This window comes from Triticum dicoccoides, chromosome 1B (genome assembly GCF_002162155.2).
Source record: "Triticum dicoccoides isolate Atlit2015 ecotype Zavitan chromosome 1B, WEW_v2.0, whole genome shotgun sequence".
Lineage (NCBI taxonomy): Eukaryota > Viridiplantae > Streptophyta > Magnoliopsida > Poales > Poaceae > Triticum > Triticum dicoccoides.
In genome coordinates, this window is record NC_041381.1 from 593,864,085 (window position 1) to 593,871,754 (window position 7,670).

Below are 7,670 nucleotides of genomic sequence, written 5' to 3' on the forward strand. Positions count from 1 at the left end.
CAAAGGGCGGAACTTGACCCACAAGTGAGGTGGGGTGCCCCCCACCCCCAGGGTTTCCAACCCTAGGCGCAGGGGGAGGCCCAAGGGGGACGCACCAGCCCACCAGGGGCTGGTTCCCTTCCCACTTCAGCCCATGGGGCCCTCCGGGATAGGTGGCCCCACCCGGTGGACCCCCCCAGGACCCTTCCGGTGGTCCCGGTACAATACCGGTGACCCCCAAAACTTTCTCGGTGGCTGAAACTGGACTTCCTTTATACAAATCTTCACCTCCGGACCATTCCAGTACTCCTCGTGACATCCGGGATCTCATCCGGGACTCTGAACAACTTTCAGATTATCGCATACTAATATCTCTACAACCCCAGAGTCACCAAACCTTAAGTGTGTAGACCCTACGGGTTCGGGAGACACGCAGACATGACCGAGACGACTCTCCGGTCAATAACCAACAGTGGGATCTGGATACCCATGTTGGCTCCCACATGCTCCTCAATGATCTCATCGGATGAACCATGATGTCGAGGATTCAAGTAATCCCGTATGCAATTCCCTTTGTTAATCGATACGTTACTTGGCCGAGATTCGATCATCGGTATCCCAATACCTCAATCAATTTCGTTGCCGGCAAGTCACTTTAGTCGTTACGTAATGCATGATCCCATGACCAACGACTTGGTCACATTGAGCTCATTATGATGATGCATTATCGAGTGGGCCCAGAGATACCTCTCCGTCATACTGAGTGACAAATCCCAGTCTCGATTCGTGTCAACCCAACAAAGACTTTTGGAGATACCTGTAGTGTACCTTTATAGTCACCCAGTTACATTGTGACGTTTGGTACACCCAAAGCACTCCTGCGGTATCCGGGAGTTACACAATCTCATGGTCTAAGAAACTGATACTTGACATTAGAAAAGCTTTAGCAAACGAACTACACGATCATTGTGCTATGCTTAGGATTGGGTCTTGTCCATCACATCATTCTCCTAATGATGTGATCCCGTTATCAATGACATCCAATGTCCATAGTCAGGAAACCATGACTATCTGTTGACCAACGAGCTAGTCAACTAGAGGCTCACTAGGGACATGTTGTGGTCTATGTATTCACACATGTATCACTGTTTCCGGTTAATACAATTATAGCATGAACAATAAACAATTACCATAAACAAGGAAATATAATAACAATCATTTTATTATTGCCTCTAGGGCATATTTCCAACATCCCCAAGCTTAGGCTCTTCTTACTCCTTATTCCTTCATCCATTGTGATATCACCCAAAAATTGAAAACTTTAATCACACAAAACTCAACAAAACCTTCATGAGATCCGTTAGTATAACAAATCAAATCACTACTCTAAGTACTGTTGCAAACCAATTCATATTTTATTTTTTCACTATATCTACTGTATTACAACTTTTCTATGGTAAAAACTCTTCAAAGGAAACAATAGAATCATCAAAACAAGAACACACCGCAAAGAAAATAGAATCTATCAAAAACACAATAGTCTGTAGTAATCTAAAAACTTCGTATACTTCTGTAACTCAAACAATCCTGAAAAATTAGGACAACATGGGAAATTTTTATATTAATCTTGTGTAAAAAATTCAGAGCAAAAACACGTTTCTCTAACTTATGAAAAATATTTTTCTGAGCACACAATTTCTATTTTCCAACAAGATCAAATCAACTATCACCCAACATGATACCAAAGGCTTTACTTGGCACAAACACTAATTAAACATAAAAAAACACAATCATAATAGTACCATAATTGTGAAAACACTCAAGAACATAAAGAAAAAGACAAAAATAAATTTTATTCATTGGGTTGCCTCCCAACAAGCGTTATCGTTTTACGCCCCTAGCTAGGCATAAGGCAAAGATCTAAGTATTGTCATCTTTGTTTCTAGATCCATAAGATGCCCTCATGATTGATTCATATGGTGGCTTAATTCTAGTTCTAGGTAAGTGTTCCATACCCTTCCTTAGTGGAAATGGAAATTTAATATTGCCTTCTTTCATATCAATCACAACACCAATAGTACGTAAAAACGGTCTACCAAGAATAATTGGACAAGACGGATTGCAATCAATATCAAGAACAATAAAATCTATGGGCACATAATTCCTATTTGCTGGAATAAGAACATCATTAATTCTTACGATAGGCTTTTTAATAGTAGAATCCGCCAAGTGCAAATTTAAAGACATTCTTCAATATCGGAATTGTAGAAACACTAGCACCCAAGTCACATAAATCTAAACACTCATAATTTTTAATCTTGACTTTGATGGTAGGTTCCCATTCATCGTGCAATTTTCTAGGAATTGAAATCTCTAATTCCAACTTTTCCTCTAAAGCTTTCATCATAGCATCAACGATATGTTTAGTAAAAGCTTTATTTTGTTCATAAGCATGGGGTGAATTTATCATGGATTGGAACAAAGAAATACAATCAATCCAAAACAATTATCATAATTAAAGTATTTGTCCAAAAGAGTGGCACGTCACTAGTTAAACTTTTGACCTCTTCAAACCCACTTCTATCAATTTTCTCAACAAGGTTTTCACCCTCCAAATTATTGGGACGCCTTCTAGCTAAAGTTGACTCTTCTCCAATCCCTTTATCATCAATATTAATTTTACTAAACAAGGAATCAATAGAAGAAACACCAATCATTTTAAGATTTTCATCACTTTTATGAAAGCAATCGCTAGAAAACACTTTTTCTAAAAATTCTCTTCTAGCTCTAAGCATAGCTGTTCTTTTCTTACTTTCATCCATATAAACATATAAAGCTTTAATTGATTCCTAAACCTTAGGCACAAAATTTTTCATCTTGGGATTTCCTACATCATGAGAAATTCTATCAATACTTGTAGATATATCATCAATCTTATTCAGCTTTTCTTCTATTGTAGCATTGAAAACCTTTTGAGTATTGATAAATTATTTAATATTATTCTCAAGATCAGAGGTGTTCCTATTATTATTATAAGAAGGATTACCATAGGAATTACCATAATTATTAGAGGAATTACTAGGAAAAGGCCTAGGATGAAAATTACCTCTATAAGCGTTGTTATTGAAATTGTTTCGTGAGATAAAATTCACATCTACGACATCACTATTTTGCTCAATCAAAGTAGATATAGGCACATCATTAAAAACAATATGAGCACTTTTATTAGCAACCAATTTCATAAGAGCATCAACTTTTTCACTCAAGGAAGAGATTTCTTCAACAGAATTAACTTTTTTACTAGTAGGAGCTCTTTCGATATGCCATTGTGAATAATTTGCCATAATATTATCAAGCAGTTTAGTAGCTTCACCCAAAGTAATTTCCATAAAAGTACCACCCGCAGCGGAATCTAAAAGATTTATAGAAACAAAATTCAATCCCGCATAAAAAATTTGTATGATCATCCAAAGATTTAAACCATGAGTAGGACAATTTCTAAGCATCAATTTCATTCTTTCCCAAGATTGCACAACATGTTCATGCTCAAGTTGCTTATAATTCATGATTTGTGTCCCAAGGGAAATAATTTTCGCGTCGGAAAATAATTAGTAATAAAAGCATCCTTGCATTTATCCCAAGAATCAATATTATTGCGAGGCAAAGAAAAAAACCAAAGTTTTGCACGATCTCCCAAAGAAAACAGAAATAATTTCAACTTCACAACATCATTGTCCACATCTTTTTTCTTTTGCATATCGCATAATTCCACGAATGTGTTAAGATGGGACGCGACATCCTCATTAGGAGTACCAGAAATTGGTCTTTCATAACGAGATTCAACAAAGCGGCGTTAATATCACAAGATTTCGCACTAGTGGCCGGAGGAGCAATCAAAGTGCTAATAAAATCATTGTTGTTGGTGTTGGAGAAATCACACAATTTGGTGTTCTCTTGAGTCATTGTGACTACGCAACAAGATTGCACTCAAAAACAGATCTGACAAGAAAATAGCGAACAAAAAAGAGGGCGAATAAAACGACAAATTTTTGTGGAGTGGGGGAGAGGAAAATGAGAGGCAAATGGCAAATAATGTAAATTTCAAGGAGATGAGATTTGTGATTAGGAACTTGGTAGATGTTGATGATGTCTCCCCGGCAATGGTGCCAGAAATTACTTTTGATGAGGCTTGAACTACGTCGGTATTTTCCCAAAGAGGAAGGGATGATGCAACACAGCTACGGTAGGTATTTCCCTCAGTGATGAGACCAAGGTTATTGAACCAGTAGGAGAACCACACAACACCACGTAAACATCTCCTGCACACAAAGAACAAATACTTGCAACCCAACTAAGAGAGGGGTTGTCAATCCCTCACGGGTAAAATGATAGGTAAAATTGTAGAAGATTGGGTAAATAGATCTCGCGGGAACGTGAGATAAAATAAATAATAGTAAATTGCAGAAAGGTATTTTTGTATTTTTGGATTAATAGATCTGAAAATAAAAGCAAATAAAAATAGATCACGAAGGCAAATATAATAAAGAAGAGATCCGGGGGCCGTAGATTTCACTAGTGGCTTCTCTTGAGAAAAATAGCATACGTTGGGTAAACAAATTACTCTTGGGCAATTGATACAACTTCAAATAATCATGACGATATCCAGGCAATGATCATGATATAAGCATCACGTCCAAGATTAGTAGATCGACTCCTGCCTGCATCTACTACTATTACTCCACACATCGACCGTTATCCAACATGCATCTAGTGTATTAAGTTCATGGAGAAACGAAGTAATGCAATAAGAATGATGGCATGATGTAGACAAGATCTATTTATGTAGAAGTAGACCCCATCTTGTTATCCTTAATAGCAATGATAGATACGTGTCGATTCCCCTTCTATCACTGGGATCAAGCACCATAAGATCGAACCCATCACAAAGCACCTCTTCCCATGGCCAGAAAAATCGATCTAGTTGGCCTAACTAAACCAAAGATTCGAAGAATAAATACGGGGCTATAAGTAATCATGCATATAAGAGATCAAAAGACTCAAATAACTTTCATGGATAAAAACATAGATCTGATCATAAACTCAAAGTTCATTGGATCCCAATAAACACACCGTGAAAAGAGTTACATCAAATAGATCTCCAAGAGACCATTGTATTGAGAATCAAAAGAGAGGGAGGAAGCCATCTAGCTAGTAACTACGGACCTGTAGGTCTACAATGAACTACTCATGCATCATCGGAGAGTCACCAATGAGGATGATGAACCCCTCCGTGATGGTGCCTAGATTGGATCTGGTGGTTCTCGAACTTGCAACGGCTGGAATTGATTTTCGTCGACTCCCCTAGGGTTTCTGGAATAGTGGGGGTACTTATAGAGCAAAGAGGCGGTGCAGGAGGCCACCGAGGTGGGCACAACCCACCAAGGCGTGTCTGGGCCCCCAGGCATGCCCAGGTGGGTTGTGCCCCCCTCGGGGCACCCCTATGGTACTTCTTCGGCCCATCTTGTGTCTTTTGGTCCAAAAAAATCTCCAAAAAGTTTCGCTGCGTTTGGGCTCCGTTTGGTATTGATTTTCTGTGAAGTAAAAAAATAAGCAAAATACAACAACTGGCACTGGGTATTATGTCAATAGGTTAGTCCCAAAAATGATATAAAGTTACTATAAAGTGATTGTAAAAAATTCAAGAATGATAATATAACAGCATGGAACAATCAAAATTATAGATACATTGGAGACGTATAAAAATGCCCTTGCGAGAGCCCCTCAGGGTCACTTTTGAGAGCCCCTCAAGTGTCTAAAAACTAACCAAGTGGAGCATTCTCAAACGTCGCCACGTGCCGCATACTGGACACACCCTCGGGACTTATTTATTTTTATTTTTCTGTACATGTTATCGAGGTTTAGATGGTTTTCTCAGGGGTTTTCAGCTTTTTAGTTTTCAGAAGGTTTTCTGTGCCTCTCAGAAAGGAAAAGTATTTTTTTATTCCACTGGAGGCACTTGTTTGCTTCTTGTGGAGGCACAAATTTTCTTCCATGAGAGACATAGTTGTGCCTCTCGGAAAGAGGGAAACAACGTTTGTTTCTTCCACGAGAGGCACAATTGAGCCTTGTGCCTCTGGGAACGGGGAAAAACACTTCTTTGGCTTCCTCAAGAGGCATATATTAGCTTCTTGTGGAGTCATAGGTTTGCTTCCGCGAGAGGCACTGTTATGCCTCTCAGAAAAAGGGGAAAACGAGTTTTTTTGGCTTCCATGAGACGCACAAGTTTGCTTCTTGCGCAGGCACACGTTTGCTTCCACGAGAGGCACTATTGTTCCTCTCGAAAAAAATGTGCTTTTTTATTCCACGAGAGGCACATATTTGCTTCTCGTGGAGGCACATATTTGCTTCCATGAGAAGCACAATTGTGCTTCTCGGAAATAGGTTTTTTGGGAAAACCGTGTTTTCTACTGCAATTTTTCTGAAAAAGGTTCGTCGAAACCTATTAACATGGGATCTAGTTTTGAAGATCTTAACACGAGGAATTCTATGGTGAAAATGGTTCGGGATTTTCGCACACGGTTCAAGAGATAATTTTTTTGATAAAATGAATCTAAAAAAACTCCTAGGTTGCCACTTGTCAGCCCCACGGGAGGTGGGAGTGACGTTTGCTTAGTTTACCCCTTAAGTAGTTTTTTAGACAAGTGTACCCCTTAAGAGCAACTCCAAGAGCTCCCTAAAAAACTTCCTTTGAAATAACTTTTAGGGGATGACTGCAAAATTTAAGGGAAGTTTTTTGATGACAAGTATTCCGAGTTCCTGTAGACATCTTCCTCTAATTTTTTTATTCATTAAACTGGCCTAGAAAAAGGCCCAAGCCCACAAGGCGGTAACCCGGCGTGGGCGTTCCCGACAATGGCATGGTGGTGGCAACCTGAGATGGCGGCGCCCGGCCGCGAAGTGGCAGCGGTGCTCCGCATGGTGGCACATGGTGGCGTGGCTTCCGGCGGCGGCACGGGTCGTCGGTGGTCCAGCGTGGCATTCCGGCAACGGCGCCGCGGTGTTTTGGCAGCAGCACATGATTTTTGAGGCGGTTATCCACCCGCCAAAATTATACGAGAAGGCCATCTTCCCATAAACATGCAGGACGGCGGAGGTGTTTTTACGGGATCCCGTAAATATTTTTCGGCTTTACAGGAACTGTTGGAGGCCTTTTCTCCCCAACTTCCCATAAATGGTAGTTTTTTAGGGATACAGGAGCTATTGGACTTGCTCTAAGTAGTGATTTCGCAAGTTCAGCCCCTGATTGATATGTTTTTGAGGCAAAGGCCCTGATTGACGTGGCGACTATTACTCGCTTTAAGCGAGACTCTCTTCTGTCTCGCTGAAGATCTTTCCTCTGCGATGAAATTATCGGGCCGACCCAGTTTGCTTCCTCTCGTGATTCCTTGCTTGTTCGCTGGGCTGGTTTTCAACCGAGTCCGGTCGCGAGCTGAGCTTCCTTCGCTGCTTTTGCTAGATTTGTTTTCGGGTTTTCTTATTTTCTTAGTAGTTTCTCTAGTTTTTCTTTTATAATGTTATCTCCCTTTCTTCTCGGTTTTCAGTCTTTTTTTTCTTTGTTTTTCGCTGGTTTTCGTTTGTTTCTTCTCTGTTTTCTATTCTTTTCATTATTTTTTCTTTTGTTTTTCTTCGGT